Genomic DNA, 18,468 nt, shown 5'->3' on the forward strand with positions numbered 1-18,468 from the left:
CCCCACGAACACTCGGCAAAGGCAACACTTTGCCGAGTGCCTACCATCTGGCACTCGGCAAAGAGCATATTTGCCGAGTGTCAAAAGATGATACTCGGCAAACCAATTTTTTTTTGTATTTTGACCTCCAAACGTTTTCTGTAGTCCTCTTACAGTACTTGATACTCCATGTCGGAATTTGGTACATTTCCCGAACTGTTTACTATATTTATTTAATTTACTTGATTTTTTTCAGAAAATGCAAATTTGAACTGCACGTGCATCGAATAATGGAATTTAATGATTCAAAAAATGATATTCATGGTATTGAGTGTAGTGTGAGGCCATATCTAGGAACGGACCCAAAATTTTGAACATCTTATTCACGAAACATGACCACGAACTTGCGGACGAATTGTTTTTAAATTCTATAAAATGCAAACGAAGTCCGGAAAACATGAAACTTGTCGAGATGTCATGATATCGTATGTGGAGGATGTGATAAAAATTTGAGAAGGTTTGGTGCAAGTTATCACGTACGATGCTTACAAACCAGGACATCCCCCGCCCTCGCCCCCGGCAGCCCCTCCCCGCGCCGCCCCCGCCCCCGGCCGCCCATCCCCGTGGCGGCCCCGCCCCCGGCCGCCCCTCCCCGCGCCGCCCCGGCCCCCGGCCGCCCCTCCCCGCACCGCCCCAGCCCCTGGCCCGCCCTCCCCGCACCGCCCCGACCGCGCCCTGCCCGCGGCCGTGCCAACGCCGGCCCTGCGGCCGGCCGCGCCCCGCCCCCGGCCGTGCACTGCCCTGAGCTCGCCAACGCCGGCTCTGCCACTGCCACGCCCTGCCCCCGGCCACACCCCGTGGACCGCGCGCCCTGACGCCGCCCGTGCCCGACCACGTTCCTGACTCCGACAACACCGACGCCGCCCGCCCCTACCCCCGGCGCCCGTCAGGTATGCCTTCTCTCTTATTGTTGTCGTGGTAGTGATAATTGTAGTAGTATTAGTTGTTGTAGTAGTGCTAGTGGTAGTAGTAGTATTAGAAGTAGTGGTAGTAGTAGTAGAAGTAGTGGTAGTAGTAGTAGAAGTAGTGGTAGTAGTAGTAGCAATAGTTGTAGTAGTAGTAGTAGAACTAGTGGTAGTAGTAGTAGCAATAGTGGAAGTAGTAGTAGAAGTAGTGGTACTACTTGGATATATACTTCTGCATGGATTGATATCCAAACTACATGGCTTCTCTTGAGACATATGTGCTTGGCGGCCATCGTGCCGTTGTTTTTTGCAGGTTTTGAAAACCTCACCGTGCAGGGGAGGTTCTGCCGAATTTTTTTAAATGACAGTATTTTGTTCCATTTTTATAGAGAAGAGCCCATCGGAGCCGAGTCAGAGTTCCCATCGCCGTGCCAGTCTATCTGCACCGCGTCGCCTCACCACTGCACCGACCCACCACGGCACCGCTAGCCTGACTCCGCCGCCACCCTAGGTATAACCCCTCTTTCCGTATCATGGTCGTAGATCGCGTAACCTAGTTAGGCGTCTCCCGTTTGAAAGAGATACGGTTGGAGGTATGCAGATCTTTGTATATCTATGACCGTATCTATTTCGGATTGTCCATGTTTTTTGGACAGCCCACGGATGCGTAGATGGGTTAGTTTCCATGGTCTGCTCTGGTCCGAGATAGAGTTTCAGCAACACCTCCCTATTGTTCTCCGGATACGCACTCTTGTTTGCCAGGACGTGTATCTGGAGAACAACGGGGAGGTGCTGCCGAAATTCTGTCTCTGATAGGAGTAGAGCATGAAAACTAACCTCATCTACGCATCCACGGGTGGGAATAGGACCTATCCTCACCTATTAGACAGTAGGAACACCATGTAGATGCAATTGATGGTTACATTACTCGCTGATACATATGTTAGAGGATGGATGACCGTTAGTGGATGTACACGGGCTGGAGAAGTCAGAGTGATTACACCACGGAATGGATGAACAAGACCGATGCTTTCTTGAATAGTGCATTTGGCAAGGCTGCTAAAGGATATTGCCTAGTTTTGTGTCCCTGCAGCAAATGTGGAAACAAGAGAAGGGTAAACAAGGTGGTAATTGGTAAACATCTTGTGAAGAATGGATTTACGCCGGACTACACCCGGTGGGTCCACCATGGTGAAGCCCATCGTATGAGAGAGGAGGTGGTGAGGCCACGGGTGGAGGCTTTTGATGCTGATGCGGGGGTAGCAGACATGTTAGATGACTTTCACCATGGCTAGTTCGATGATGGACATGAGAAGGAGGAGATGGAGGCAGCCGCACAGGCATTCTACGACATGATGGACTCAACACAGAAACCCATTCATGATCGGTCAACGGTGTCTCAACTGGATGCCATTGGACGCTTAATGGGGTTGAAGTCTGAGTTAAACTTGAGTCGAGAAGGCTTCGATAAGATGTTGGCCGTGATCGGCACCCTGCTTCCGGAGGGCCACATTCTGCCAAAGAGCATGTACGAGTCACAAAAACTCCTTCATGCACTTAAGATGCCATATGAGCAGATACATGCTTGTCCTAAGGGGTGCGTCCTATTTAGGAAAGAACACGAGCATACAAAGTTCTTTCCAAAGTGTAAATCATCCAAGTACCTGGAGGTAGACTCTGATGATAGCTAGAAGAGGCAACTTACGATCCCCATGAAAATCCTACGGTACCTTCTATTCCTACCGAGGATCCAACAGCTATACATGACCGAGGAATCTGCGAAACAGATGACATGGCACAAAAATGGCAAATGGTACAATCCTGACAAGATGGTACATCCATCCGATGGTGAAGCTTGGATCCGCTTTAATGAAAAACATCATGACAAAGCAGATGAGGCTTGTAATGTACGTGTCGCGCTGGCAACAGATGGGTTCAATCCTTATGGAATGATGGCTGCCCCATACACATGTTGGCCCGTCTTTGTTATCCCCCTTAATCTCCCCCCTGGTGTCTCCTTTCAACGACATAACATATTCTTGTCGTTGATAATTCCTGGACACCCAGGGAGTAATATGGGTGTGTTCATGGAGCCCGTGTTTGATGAATTGGTCCATGCTTGGGACGAAGGGGTATGGACATACGACCGAGCTACAAAGACAACCTTCAAAATGCACGTTTGGTACCACTACTCCCTGCATGACTTCCTGGCGTATGGGATATTCTGCGCCTGGTGTGTTCACAGGAAGTTCCCATGCCCAATATGCAAGGAAGGTGTTAGGTTCATTTGGTTGCAGAAGGGTGGCAAGTATTCGTCATTCGACAGACATCGTCAATTTCTACCTCTTGACCATCCATTCAGACAAGATATCAAGAACTTTACGAAAGGTGTCGTAGTGTCAGACCCTGCACCGCGGATGATGACTGGTGCCAAGGTTCATGCTCAGATAGATGCTCTAGTGGCCAATCAAGAAGGTGGTTTTGTGGGATATGGTGAGCAACATATGTGGACTCATAAGTCGGGCTTGACGAGGCTCCCCTATTTTGATGACCTTCTTCTGCCACATAACATTGATGTAATGTACACTGAAAAGAATATCGCCGAGGCACTTTGGGCAACACTCATGGACACTGAAAAGTCTAAGGACAACCCTAAGATTAGAGTGGACCTGGCAACGTTATGCGATAGACCAAATCAAGAGATGTAGCCTCCTAGAGGCGGCAAGAATTAGAGAAGGCCTCAGGCCGATTTTATCTTGACCAGCAAACAAAGGAGGGAAGTACTTGAATGGATCCAGATGCTAATGTTCCCTGATGGGTATGCAGCGAATCTAAAGAGGGGAGTGAACTTGTCTACTCTGCGAGTCAACGGGATGAAGAGTCATGACTACCACATATGGATTGAGCGGCTTCTTCCGGCGATGGTTTGAGGCTATGTCCCTGAGCATGTTTGGCTAGTGCTGGCAGAGTTGAGCTATTTCTTGCCCCAGCTTTGTGCCAAGGAGCTATCTCGGACCATCATTGATGACTTGGAAAAAGCGGCACCTGTGTTGCTCTGTAAGTTGGAGAAGATCTTTCCACCCGGCTTCTTCTTGTCAATGCAGCATTTGATTGTGCACCTCCCGTATGAGGCACGAATGGGGGGGGGGGCGTGCAGGCCCGTTGGTGCTATCCAATCGAGAGATGTCTAAAGACTCTTCGCAAAAAATGTAGAAATAAAGCAAAAATTGCCATTGCAGAGGCATACATTATGGAGGAGGTGTCAAACTTCACAGAAAAATACTACACTGAGAACCTTCCTAGCGTGCATAATCTACCCCCTCGTTATAATGTTGGCAAAAATGAATCGAACCTCAGCCTTTTCCAAGGCCAACTCGGAAGCGCAAGTGCATCGACCACTAAGCACTTGAGTATTGAACAGTGGCGCAGTATCATGCTATATGTGTTGACCAACCTTGTCGAGGTGCAGCCGTATGTGAGGTAAGTTCTCAACGAACTTATTTCAGTATGCCGTCACTATTCTGCATCCAACTCCCTTGTTTCTCGTTGGTATAGGGAATTTCTTCGTGAATCCTGGCATCAATCAAGGGATCCTACCCCGCAGGAAAATGATACCCTTCTTTCACAGGGTGCGGGACCAGGGAGGCCCGGTTTCATTTCTTGGTTCAAAAATATGGTACCGTCCAATTTAGCTCGTACTTAGTTCGACATTCCAAGTTGCTCTTATGTTCAAATAATATAACGATCTATCCTGCTTGAGCTTGCAGGCCCAAACTGATGCGTCTATAAGTGATGAGTTGAGATAGGTTGCAAATGGCTGTGCCTTAAGGGTCAGGTCATTTACCAGTTATGACGTGAATGGATATCGCTTTCACACAGCAAGCTACGAGCAGAGTCAGCCTAATAAAAAAACCACAAATAGTGGAGTTTTTACGCCCGGCACTGATGGCCTCGACTATTATGGAAGAATTGAATAAATATACGAACTTTCATTTTATGGTGCCAAACCTTTTTATCCTGTCATATTCAAATGGCATTGGTTTGATACTTGAGTAACGAGACGGACCCCTAATCTTGGGCTAGTCGAAATTCGACAGGATTCCGTCTATCTAGGAGACGATGTCTATATTGTGGCTCAACAGGCCACGCAGGTTTATTATACGTCATACGCGTGCCAAGCCAAAGGGCATCTCAAGGGTTGGGATATCGTGCACAAGGTCTCGCCACACGGTAAACTACCTGTCCCAAACGATGAAGATTACAACTTCAACCCACACACATATGATGGAGAGTTCTTTCAAGAAGATGGGCTAGAAGGGAGGTTTGAGATAGACTTAACCGAAGCCATCGGAATGGAACTAGACAATGAAAGGGTTGATGACGAGGACGCTGGAGATGAGGTGCAAAATGTGAAGGACTTCGAAATGCTTGAGCGATTACGTTTAGGCAATGATAATGAAGACAATATTCCTCCTTCGGATAGTGTTGATTATTTGGGCAATGACAATGTTGATAGTGATGACGAGACCTATGATCCAGCTAATCCCAATCATGAAGATTATTTCTAATACATGTAATACTATGTTTTTGTAATTATGCTTTGTTTATTTTGCATCTATTTCTATTTCTAATTACGTCTTGTTTATTCTTTTTAATTGCAGGTGATTGAACAAAGATGGCGGGCCAAAGCGACCATCACAGGTACGTGTCCTCGCTTTACCAAACATGGCGCACTATAGATGCCGCTCCAGGTGCGGGGCCGTCGGACAGGAGGAGGAGGAGGAGCAGCCGCCGCCGCCTCCTACCACACAGCGTGAGGAGGACGAGGAGGAGGCGAGGCCCAGGGACGACGATGAGCTGGTTCGGTAGACGGATGAGGAGGAGGGGGCGCACGAGGGGGAGGGGACGCACGAGGAGGATGGTACGGGTTCCGCTTCCTCTGGTTCATCCAACGTCTACTTGCGAGGTCCGGCGAGCCTCCCTCCGGTTCCGCTTCCTCACCAACGCCCAATAATTCGCCTCGAAGCGCAAAAGTAAGTAACTTTAGATTTAATCACCAGCACTTCATATGATATGTTGAAAATCGATAGAGAAACTAATAATTTTTTTAATTACTTGTGCAGAAACTGGACGATTGTGTCGGGTGGTGGTCATGGACGCCTGGTCAATGGCATCCTGGGTCTTCTGTACAGGCAACACTATCCTGGCCCGGTTGACTACACCAGTAGGAGGGAGCCGGCCTGGACGTTTGACCACTACGCCGCCGCCCCCGATGTGGGTTACCCCAACAAGGCGGAGTGGGTGAAGGCGGAGTTTTGGGTAAGTCTCCCTCGCACTACACTGCTTAATACATCGGATTCATTGGACTTTTCTTGAAATAATGAATGGATACATCGCGTCTGTATGCAGACTTATTTCAGATGCGAGGAGGGATCTGAGGCCAGGGCAGATTTGGTGGCTACCAAAGCCTGTAAAAAACTCGTCACCGACATGCATCACGAGACGCGCATCCAGAGCATCATAACCTACTACGGGTCAAAACTTGGAGAGAAGGTCAGCAAAGAAGAAACAAGAAAGATGACGTTGACCCGGGACCAGTACCTTGAGGTAGATAAAGAACATTAATATTGATTCGTTTTGAGATTAAGTTGGTTTAATTTGATCTTTTTATATGTCAAATACTTGATGATGTGTAGATGTGTCCCTGGTGGTGCTCCTCGTATCCCGAGTGCTGGGTGATGATCGTGGACAAGTGGTTCACGCCCGCGTGGGTCGAGACGCATGAAGCTGCCCGGGAGCGGCGTTTGCAGATGCAAGGTCCAGCACACCATCAAGGCAACCACAACCTCGCCGGATGCAAATAATTATGGGTATGCGAATTCATTTATCTATTCTGATGCTCAATTATGCCTGATTTCTAATCATCTTACTATCTTTCTCGTAGTTGGAGGCACATGGTGGTTAGCAATGCTCCGACTTCCAGGCATGGTGTATGTCCCACAAGGGCAAGGCGACATCCGCCGTCGCCTACAACCCGAAGGACCCGCCCGAGGCGTACACCAACCCGAGCGTCCACACCTGCTTCAGTGAGTACATGTCGGCGGCAAGGTCAGTCCATGGGCCATAGTACGACCCGAGCACCCAGGACTTTGATGCAGAGATCGTCATGAGGATGGGTGGAGGCAAGAAGCATGGGCGGTACTAGCTTGGTGACGGCGTCATCGACTCGACCTCTACTCCCTCTCTCTCCCAGATCCGAGCACAGAGCATGAGTGAAGGCCCGGCCATACGGCCACGGCCAAGCGCTTCACAGCAATGGGTCGACGCACTCAAGGTTATTCCCGTTTTACTTGTCGTAGATTGATCTTTACATACCTTAATTAGCTTTGCATTACTGAAACATTGGAGTGAAATATTGCAGGTCCGGCTGGAAGAAGAAGCAAGGCAACGTCAGGACCTGGCGGCCCAGCTGCAGTCCGAGCGGGCCGCGCGAGAGGCCCAGGCGCAGAGGATGGCGGAAATGATGCAGTTCATGCAGACTCTTGGGCAACATATGGGTCTAGCTATGCCACCTGGGCTGTTCGCTCCACCTCCGACTCCTGCAGTTGCAGCTACTCCTGTGAGTTTTCGCTTGTGCTTTGCTTGTATGACCTAGATTAGCTATCCAAGTAATCTTGTGTAACACATGCAATGTCTTCTCCTTTGTGCAGCCTCAGTCGGAGGGTTTAAATAATCCAGCTCATGCGCCTCCGACTGAACCAGCTTTTCCTTCACCAGGCACTCAGTTTCCACCTTTATGATGAGTAACATTAGTTGTATTTGCATTTGTTGTTCACTTCGTGATGGATTTCTTATATACTTGTCATGCACTAGTGGTATATTTGGATAACTGTGATATATGCAATAGATGTTTGGATTGATGTATGTGGTATATGTGATGAATGTGATATATGCGATGGATGTGATAAATATGTGATGCACGTTTGGGTGGATGTGAGATATATGTGATAATTTGTGTTTGTCGTGATGGAATGTAAAAAATGAAAAAAAAAACACTATTTTTGGTCAGTTTGCCGAGTGCAATAGTCACTGCACTCGGCAAAGCTGGAAAATGTAGCAACTCGTTTCCCAGCTTTGCCGAGTGCCATGACCATAGCACTCGGCAAAGATTTTTTTAAAAAAAATTAAAAACTTTGCCGAGTGCCACCCCGGCCGGCGCTCGGGTTAAGAAATTTAAAAAAAATTAAAAACTTTGCCGAGTGCCATCCCGGCGGCGCTCGGCAAAGAAAGAATTTTAAAAACTTAAAAACAAAAAACTTTGCCGAGTGCCGTCCGGGTTGGCACTCGGCAAAGCCGCCGTCACCGTTTCCTGGGCCGTTTTCTTTGCCGAGGGCTGGCTCGGCACTCGGCAAAAGCTTTGCCGAGTGCCCGACAAATGGCTCTCGGCAAAGGCTGCTTTGCCGACCATTTTTTCCCGAGTGGCCATTGCCGAGTGCGGCACTCGGCAAAGCCTTTGCCGAGTGTATTTGGGGCTTTGCCGAGTGCTGCAGGCACTCGGCAAAGCGCCTGAATCCAGTAGTGTATATAAGCTGCTAGCAAGCAACAACATGAACTATGGTCTTGGTTCAGGAGAAATTGTTTTAGGTTCAGGACAAGCTTCTTCCAGGTTCAAGACAAAATAGTTCTATTTTGCGAGAAAAAAATTTCCAGTTTCATTAGAAAATTGTTTAAGTTTAAGAGAAAATGTTTTAGGTTAACGATGCTCAAATTTCTAGTTTTTTAGGGTCACTGTGTGAGAGACTCCCACCTTAATTGGTGCAAGACCAGAGGGACCGAACCTAGCCGGCTAGCTCACCGTACTACAAGTGCCTCTAGATGTTCATGTTTTGTAAAAAAATGAAATGTCATCAAATGCTAATCTAGTTATAGAAGTACGGTAGTAAATAAAGAAACAAAGAGAGAAAATACAAAAGAAAAGAACGTAAACTTCAAACATGCATGGAAAGAAGAAAATAAAATGAAACAAAGTAACTAAATAACAGGCATCAAATTAAAAGAAAAGAAAGAATAAACAAAAGAACAAAAGAGAAAAAAATAAGAAAGAGAGAGAAAAGGGGGGGGGGGGGGGGGGGGGGGGGGGGGGGGAGGAATCTGCGATCCTGCTCTACACATGACCGAGGCACCGAGCCCACAGAAACGCAAACTCTAGCTTGCCTTCGGCCTTCTACTTTACTAGAGTGCGTGGCTTGCGGTTGGCTGCTTTGAATAAAGATGGCCATTTGTGGCGACTGCAAGAAATGACATGACCATCTCGGCTGCAATGCAAGAAACGACGTGACGATGTTAAGATTCTGCAGAGCCACCTCTAGTAAGATTAATTAACTTGTAGTCAGCCTACCGCCTCCAGCTGAAATAAAAACAGCCACCATGCTGCTGATGCGTCAGCTAGACAAGGCCTGTTGCATTTATATATCTACGTAACTACTATTCGTAACTTAGGACAACGTTGATCGATTGCTACCGTATGTGGCTACCGTATGACAGCCACCAAATAAGGCTTTAAAGACCGCAAAAGGCCGCTACCGGCGTTTTCAGTTTATCCGTAAAAGTGTATAGTGGTCAAGCATGCATAGGCTGCAGAGAGCAGTAGAATAAAAATCCCCCCTCTTTAACTTGAAGACAAGGTGAGAATGAACTCATTTTGTCTTTTATTGCTACTCCCATCCATTCCAAATTGTATATTGTTTTGGTTTCTAGGTATATAGTCTATGCTACACATGATATACATTATGTGTATCTGAAAAAAAATAGAATAACTTACAACTTAGAACTCAGGGAGCAGTTATTTTTCCATGTTTGGTTTATATTTTGTGCCATACGTTTTGTATACCTCATATACACACACACATGCTACCCTCCTTTGCTCGTGGCATCTATATAAGTCCCTGCCCTGCACTCCATAGTCTCCACACATTCCGCAGCATCCTCTTGCACTCCATTCTAGTGCTGATTAGCAGCCAGCAGAAATGGCAATTGACATGAACCTGAAGGAAACGATGCATCCGACGGCGGACAACCACCAGCAAAGGCTCATCGCTGGCGCCATGCTGCTGGTCACCACCATCGCTGTCGTCATCAAGCTCCTCCTCCTATGGTCCGGCTCCAGAGGCCGCAGCCACAGCCACAGGCGGCTGCCGCCAACGATCCCGGCCATGCCTGTTATCGGTGGGCTGGTGCGGTTCATGCGTGGCCCCATCTCAATGATCCGGGAGGAGTACATGCGCCTCGGCAGCGTATTCACCCTCGGCATCCTCGGCCACAAGATCACCTTCCTGATCGGCCCCGAGGTGTCGGAGCACCTGTTCAATGGCCCCGAGTCTGAGATGAGCCAGCAGGAGGTGTACGGGTTCACCGCCGCGGCGTTTGGCAAAGGGTTTGCGTTTGATGTGCCCTACTCCGTGAGGCAGGAGCAGATCCGGATCTTTGCCGAGGGGCTCCGTCGTAACAAGCTCCGCAGCTACGTAGGCCTTATGGTTTGCGAGGCCCAGGTGAGATATATATATATATATATATATATATATATATATATATATATATATATATATATATATATATATATATATATATATATATATATAGACACACACACACACTTTCTCGGTTATTTTTTTACAATATCATATTATCTTTAGTCTAAGTCAAACATTACTACCTTTGACAAGTGTTCGCCTATATGATCGATTAAACGGCCGCTAAATGGTAAACGATTTTATTTAAGGGTAAATGGAAATTAACCAGTTGAGAAAACGGAGATGAACGGTAAACGGGCTAAATGGCTATTTAAACGGCCGTTTGGCGAACACCGGGTAAATCTAGTTGAATTTTGCATGTATAAATTTATATACTTAAGTCTATTATATTCGTAAATATGTACACATAATTTGTTACTTGCATAAACATGTGTATTTGATTCTTGTAATATATATATATATATATATATATATATATATATATATATATATATATATATATATATATGTGCATATTAAAATAATTGATTTTTTACTTGCATAAATATGTATAAATGCTAGAATAACTGATTTTACATTAAAATATGCATATTTTGGTAATATTGTGTAAAACCATTTAGACTGTATTAATCCATTTAAACACCGTTTAAACGCTAAATAAAAGGTGACCGGCCGTTTAGATAACACTGCCTTTGATTATCGATTTTTAATTTTTCATATAGTTTCACAACATAAGAATTATATATTATGAAAATATTTTTTTATAGTGAATCTAAAAACAAAATTTTTTGTCATGAACCTATATAATTAAATTTGTTGAAATTGATGATAAAAAATAGAAATATTTGACTTTGGGCAGAGTTAATACGACATATAAATAAAAACGGAAGGAGTATTTAATACTTCCTTGAGTGTCGTTCAATCTATATATGTTTGTTTTTCAACGCTGATTGCTGCTTAACGTCCATGGTAATAATTAATGTAACTAACTATGATGAGGTCCATGCATGCATGCTTCTTATTATTGATTTTTTCAACGCTGATTGCTGCTTAACGTCCATGGTAATAATTAATGTAACTAACTATGATGAGGTCCATGCATGCATGCTTCTTATTATTGATGTGAATGAATCAGACACTACGCATACTTTACTCCTTCCCCTTTTTTATAAGTTTGACTAAATTTGTACAAAATACAAATAACATTTGTGTCTCTAAATAAATTTATCAAGAAAATAGATTCAACTATTTATGTAATAATTATACTAATTATATATCATAAATATTATTATTTTTATGTATATTTGGTCAAACGTTTGACTTTTCGGAAAGTGAGAATGATAGTAAAAAAGAAGGGACGGAGGAGTACGACGTGCTATAACAAGACATTAAAATTAATTATTACGTGCAGGAGTACTTCTCAAAGTGGGGAGAGAGCGGCACGGTTGATTTGAAGCATGAGCTGGAGCAGGTCATCCTACTGATCACTAGCCGATGCTTGTTGGGGAGGGAGGTACGTGAGAATCTCTTGGAGGACGTTGCCACCCTCTTTCATGATGACCTGTGCAACGGGATGCAGCCGGTGAGCGTCATCTTCCCCTACATCCCGATCCCCACGCACCGGCGCCGCGACCGGGCGCGCCAACGGTTGAGGGATTCGGCACCATCATCAGGGCCCGGAAGGCCTCTGGACGGTCCGAGGAAGACATGCTGCAGTGCTTGATCGACTACCAGGTACAAGAAGGACGGGCGCCCCACCACGGAGGACGAGATCGCCGGGCTGCTCACGACGATGCTCTTCGGCGCGCAGGAGACCAGCTCCATCACGACCACCTGGACCGGGGCCTACCTGCTCCAGTTCCGGCGCTACCTGGCGGCCGCCGTGGAGGAGCAGAAGGAGATCATGAAGCGTCACGGAGACGGCAGGATCGACCATGACGTCTTGGCGGAGATGGACGTCCTGTACCGGTGCATCAAGGAGGCTCTCCGGCTGCAGCCGCCGACACCCATCGTGTTCCGCTGGTCGCACGCCGACCTCGCGGTGACGACGAGGGAAGGCGAGGAGCTTATCGTCCCCAAGGGCCAGATAGTGGCGGCGTCCGTGGCCGTCGCGAACAGGCTTCCCCACGTCTAAAAGGACCCGGACGCGTACGACCCGGACCGGTTCGCGCCTGGAAGGAGCGAGGACAAGGCGGCCGGTGCCCTGTCGTACATCTCCTTCGGTGGCGGCAAGCACTGGTGCATCGGCGATGCCTTCGCCTACCTGGAGATCAAGACGGTGTGGGCGCACTGTACCTGCTCAGGAACTTCGAGCTGGAGCTGGTGTCCCCGTTCCCGGAGAACGAGTGGAACTCCATGGTCGTCGGCGTCAAGGGCAAGCTCATGGTGAAGTACACCAGGCGCAAGCTCGTCGTCGATGGCAACTAATATGGCCGGTCCATATGCATGCCTGCTGCTGGTTAAGAATTAAGTAGCTTGTTCGGTTGGCTGGTTCGTATCGTGGCTGGTTTATGAAGAAGTACTGCTGGCTGGTTTATGTGAGAGAAAAATACTGTTCCAACTGAAAATTTACGATCGTTTACGACGAGCCACAGCCAAACGAACAGGCTATTGCTTGCAGTTGCTGTCACATCTGGGGACGATGATGTCCCTGTCTTGTTAAGATCCTCTTTTCGTCGTATAGTACTGTCAGGTGGCGCAGACGTCAATTTCAACAGATGGTTTGTTGTAATTAATAATGAATAAACTCGAAGTGGCTCTGAGTTCCGTTGGTGCTGGATTTAGTAGATTGAGCTACTCTGTAGATTCTTACAATCTAATACCCTAGTTATGCACAACAATATTTCGATATTTTAAAGGATGTTGATTTATTGAGACATTGACATAAGGATATTGACTTATTGAATCTTTCCCTCTGAATCGTCATTTTGGTTCTTAGCATAACCCTCGCATCATCAGTATCCTCGCACTCGGTCGTAAGGCATAATTGAGAAACTATTCTCAACTAGACATAGAGTACCATGTATCTGGACCAGTATAAACCTTCGTTGCATATTGCTACCTTCCTGGTTCCCCACACGTAATATGTTGATCACTTGTTAGACACCAAATCTTACGATAGCTGGTTTTGGCAGAGGCTGATGAGTCCAACCTATGAAACGAGTAGATTTTAGAGTAGTAAACACTTTCTAACAGGATAAGATCACACCACCCTATAAATATGAGGGGGCACAACTAATTTGTATCCAATTGATAAAAAAAAGGGTAAAGTCTAATTTACAACCTTGAACTCTCGCCAAAGTCCGGATTTCAACCTCGAACTCCAAAACCGGATAACTTTGGCCCTCCAACTCTTGAAACCGTTCAACTTTCAACCTTCTGGGCGGTTTTGGTGTATGAACAGTAGCTTTTGATATTTTTGGGAGGCGCCGAAATTTTATATTATTTTTTAAGCATCTTAACGTCCTCAAATGAAAAAACTCAAAACTACAAAGTTGTAGATCTCATTGAGTGCTACAACTTTGGTATAAAAAATATTTTCATTTAACTCCATACAAATAATATATTAGTTCTCTAACGCGGTAAGGGCTAGTCGGCGATTATTATGGTGCTGAAATTTTATATTATTTTTTCGAGCATCTTACTGTCCTTAAATGAAAAAACTCAAAACTACAAAGTTGTAGATCTTATCAAGGTCTACAATTTACATATAAAAATTATCTTCATCCGCGACATCGTATTGAAGGGTTTTCTATTTTTTGATATTTGAGTCTCGTCACGCCACAGTATTGTTTTCTCGCGTGATGAGACTTGAATTTCAAAAAATTGAAAACCCTTCAATACGATGTCGGATGAAGATAATTTTTATATGTAAATTGTAGACCTCGATGAGGTCTACAACTTTGTAGTTTTGAGTTTTTTTATTTGAGGACAGTAAGATGCTCGAAAAAATAATATAAAATTTCAGCACCATAATAATCGCTTACTAGCGCTTGCCGTATTAAAGTACTAATATATTATTTGTATGGAGTCAAATGAAAATACTTTTTATACCAAAGTTTTAGCTCTCAATGAGATCTACAACTTTGTAGTTTTGAATTTTTTCATTTGAGGACGTTAAGATGCTTAAAAAATAATATAAAATTTTGGCGCCTCCTGAAAATATCAAAAGTTACTGTTTATACGCCAAAACCGCCCAGAAGGTTGAAAGTTGAACTGTTTCAAGAGTTGGATGGCCAAAGTTATCCGGTTTTGAAGTTCGAGGTTGAAATCCGGACTTTGGCGAGAGTTCAAGGTTGTAAATTGGACTTTACCCAAAAAAAAAAAACTAAACTACTTTTTTATGCATTTCAAACCCTAATCCCTTCCAACCCATGATTTGCTCTTCATGGATGTTCTAAGTGGCTTTACCAACTCTAGAACACCCGGCTCCTAGATGCATCTCTCTGACGGATCTTATGGAGAAGTGTTCATAGGTCTTTCCAGCATTTTCTCATAAAACCAACCATGCATGCAGATTTTATTTGGAAACCAGCTATATCGGTTTTCATGGGCTTGCCAACAATTACCATGTTTTATGTCCAAGCGCTTGAACTCTTTCACGCCACATCAACATAGGATACAGGCATGTGACTTGAAGCCCTCTGGCACTACCGTGCGTCCCCGCTGCTACGTGGCCTGCGGGGTGCCACTGCAGATGACCGAGGCGCACGCCCCTGACCCTAGCCCCGGCAACCCACAATGCCGAGCCCAAGGTAACGCCAGCTGCTAAATTTGTATCCTTGTAATTATTGTATACTCCCTCCGCCCTAAAAATAATGTAATTTTCACTTATTGAGAGGTGAAACGATTTAAAGTTTGACCAAAATTATAGCAAAAATATTAACAATTATGATATAAAATAAGTACCATTAGGTTAATTATAAAATAGATTTTTATAGTAAATTTAGTTAGAGACATAAATGTTATACTATTTAATGTAAACTTCGACAAACTTTAACTTCTTTGACGAACATAAATCTATTGCATTGGATACAATAGCCTTCGGCGCGGGCGGCGTGGGCACACGGGCGGCGCGGGCGGTGGCGGCGCGGGCGAGCGGCCAGTGGCGCGTGCGTGTGTCGTGTGTGCGGGGTGCGTGGATGGCCCAGCCGGGAGGGGTTAAATCCCCCCTTTGCCGAGTGCCCCCGATCTTACACTCGGCAAAGAGTTTTTTAATTTTTTTAAGCGCCTCTTTGCCAAGTGTCACCTGGCCTAGCACTCGGCAAAGAAGGTTTTTTTTTTTTAAAAAAAATTTTGCCGAGTGTCCCAGATCTGGCACTCGGCAAAGATTTTTTTTTTGGAAAATACTTTGCCAAGTGCCCCTGACACGGCGCTCGGCAAAGAATTTTTTTTCGAAATATCTTTGCCGAGTGGCCCTGTGAAGGCACTCGGCAAAGAGGAAATTTTTTAAAAAAAATTCAAAACCCTCTTTGCCGAGTGCCTTATTCTTGGCACTCGGCAAAGACCCCCTTTGCCAAGTGCCATGCCCCGGCACTCGGCAAAGTTTTTTTTTGTTTTTGGCCTCCAAATTTTTTGTGCAGCCCTTTTAAAGTACCAGGAACTCCTAGTTAGAATTTGAGGATTTTTTGTGGCTTTTTAATATATTTAGTTACTTTATTTCGTTTACTTGATTTTTTTCGAAAAATATAAATTTGAACTGCACGTGGTACGAATAATGAAATTTAATGATTCAAAAAATGATAGTCATGTTACTGAGTGTAGTGTGAGGCCGTATCTAGGAACGGACCGGAAATTTCGGACATCTTGTTCATGAAACATGACCGCGAACTTGCGTGCGAAGTGTTTTTAAATTCTATAAAAAGCAAACGAAGTCCGAAAATCATGAAACTTGTTGAGATGTCGTGATATCGTATGTGGAGGCTATGATAAAAATTTGAGAAGGTTTAGTGCACGTTGTCACATACGATGCTTACAAACCAGGACATCTCCACATGTGATATCTGATACAATCTTAGTTAGAGATATTGAAGGGGTTGGAATTGCATTGGATACAATAGCCTTCGGCGTTCGGGTTACCCAATTTTTTTGGGTCGGGTAATAGGAAACGCTACCCGAATGTAGCCCCGAAATATTACTACCCAAAATTTTGGGTACCCGATATTTCGGGTTCGGGTATACCCGATGTACCTGAAGTTACAGTAACAAGGTAGCAAACTGGACAGAAATTCAGCAGCTATTTGCACAGAAATTCAGCAACAATGTGCACAGAATGTAAGTAGCAATTTTCACAGAAATATAAAATAATATATACAGGCAGTGGCCGTGCTTCTGGAGTTCTGTACCCCGCGCACCTCTCCTTGGCTCCTTCTCCCTCGATCTGGCCATGCTCTGTTGCCGCCTTGCCGGTAGGTCGTGGTGGTAGGCTGGGGACGGTGCGGTGGGGCATTGACTAACTGGCCACTACGGACTGTGTTGGGCTCAGTTTCCTGTTGAGCCGACTACCGGAACTGGATTGTGCCGCGTTTCTAGATATCAGGTCATATGGGTAATTCGGGTACCGGGACTTGTTACCTGAACTACCCAAATTAATTTCGGGTATCTCAAGTTACTACCCAAAATTGCAATGGGTAATTAGGGTTCGGGTAGTTCGGTTTCGGATATGGGTAATTCGGGTTTTGGTAATGGGTATCGGGTATTTTGCCCAGGGCTAGGATACAATACCAAATCAACTTTGTACTAGAAATGTCTAACAATACCAAATCTATTGTTTGGATGTACCTAGAATTGACACATCTTCTCCCAACTGCTCCCATCAACGGCAGCAACCACACCTCTGGAGCTAGGGAAGAAACCAGCTAGGGCCGAGGAAGGAGATGCTGAAGCTGAGGGCGGAGATGCCGGAGCAAGGGAAGGAGCTACTAGAGCTGGGGAAGAAGAGGTGGTTGGAACTCGGGAAGAAGAAGACCACAACAGCTGGACCTCTAGAGATGGGGAAGAAGGAGCCTACCGGAGATGGGGAACGAGGTGGTTGACCGCACACGCACGGAGAGGGTCGAGACGGAAGCGTCGGGCCTCACGTGAAGAAAAGCAGCAGAGGTTGGGGACGCGAGCGGAGAGGGAGTTATCGGGTCCAAGGAAAGAGATTTGTCACGGACTGCGTGGCGCGGATCAGGGTCGTGACCAGCGAGGAGGCGTCGGCGGCGCTTGGATCGGTGGCGGTGTCGTGTTAGGCCAGCGGCGAGGGAGAGGCGTCGGGGTCACGAGAGCCCAATTATTTCACCCAATACAGAGGGATCGGGCTTTGTATTGGGAGAGCCCACTTCTAGTTATAGTCTAATACCAAGGTATTGGAGTTGTAATTTCAAATCTTAATACCTGCAAACAGCAGAATTTAGAAAGCTAATTCCAATTCCCGGTTCCAGGCTTCAATATCTACGTCCAAACAAGCTTCAATTTCATATCACTCGCTTGCTATGTTGATTCGCTAACCGTGGCCGCAGTGGTACAGGATGGGACTGATGGTTAGATAAGATTTATTTCAGCAAAGCTGTCGCTAGCCAACCACCACAGCTGAAATTAAAACGCCCACTAGTTTCAGCATAGCCACCTGAATAATAAAACCCTCGCTACATTCAACTGTCTCAATAGATCCGCAGCCAAAGCCCTTTACTCCTATTTAAAAAACTAGCCTATCTAACTTGGTCACTTGGACGATGTTGTTGTGTCTAAACAAAGTAAGGGCAGTGGGGCACACATCACCACTCTACTGTTTGCTTTCTATATGAGTTGATTGGAAACATGGAATTCATAAAAGGAAAAGACAAGATGTTTCATGCGCCTCAGCATGATGATTGGGCCCCGTTTTTGCAGCTTCGTGAACTTATTCACATGTACTCCAACTTCCAGTTATAATATCTTGTCCACTAGAAGACAACTGTAATTTTTTTCATCTCTTAAGTATTTGTTTGGGTCACGCGACTAACTTAGAAGGT

The 18,468-nt window shown here is 45.6% G+C and overlaps 1 pseudogene; it reads left to right on the forward strand.

Moving 5' to 3' along the window:
• The first annotated feature begins 10,000 nt into the window (after window positions 1-10,000).
• Window positions 10,001-12,901, forward strand: LOC136480251 (obtusifoliol 14-alpha demethylase-like; annotated as a pseudogene).
• The last annotated feature ends 5,567 nt before the right edge of the window (window positions 12,902-18,468 follow it).

Source organism: Miscanthus floridulus, chromosome 9 (genome assembly GCF_019320115.1).
Source record: "Miscanthus floridulus cultivar M001 chromosome 9, ASM1932011v1, whole genome shotgun sequence".
Taxonomy (NCBI): domain Eukaryota; kingdom Viridiplantae; phylum Streptophyta; class Magnoliopsida; order Poales; family Poaceae; genus Miscanthus; species Miscanthus floridulus.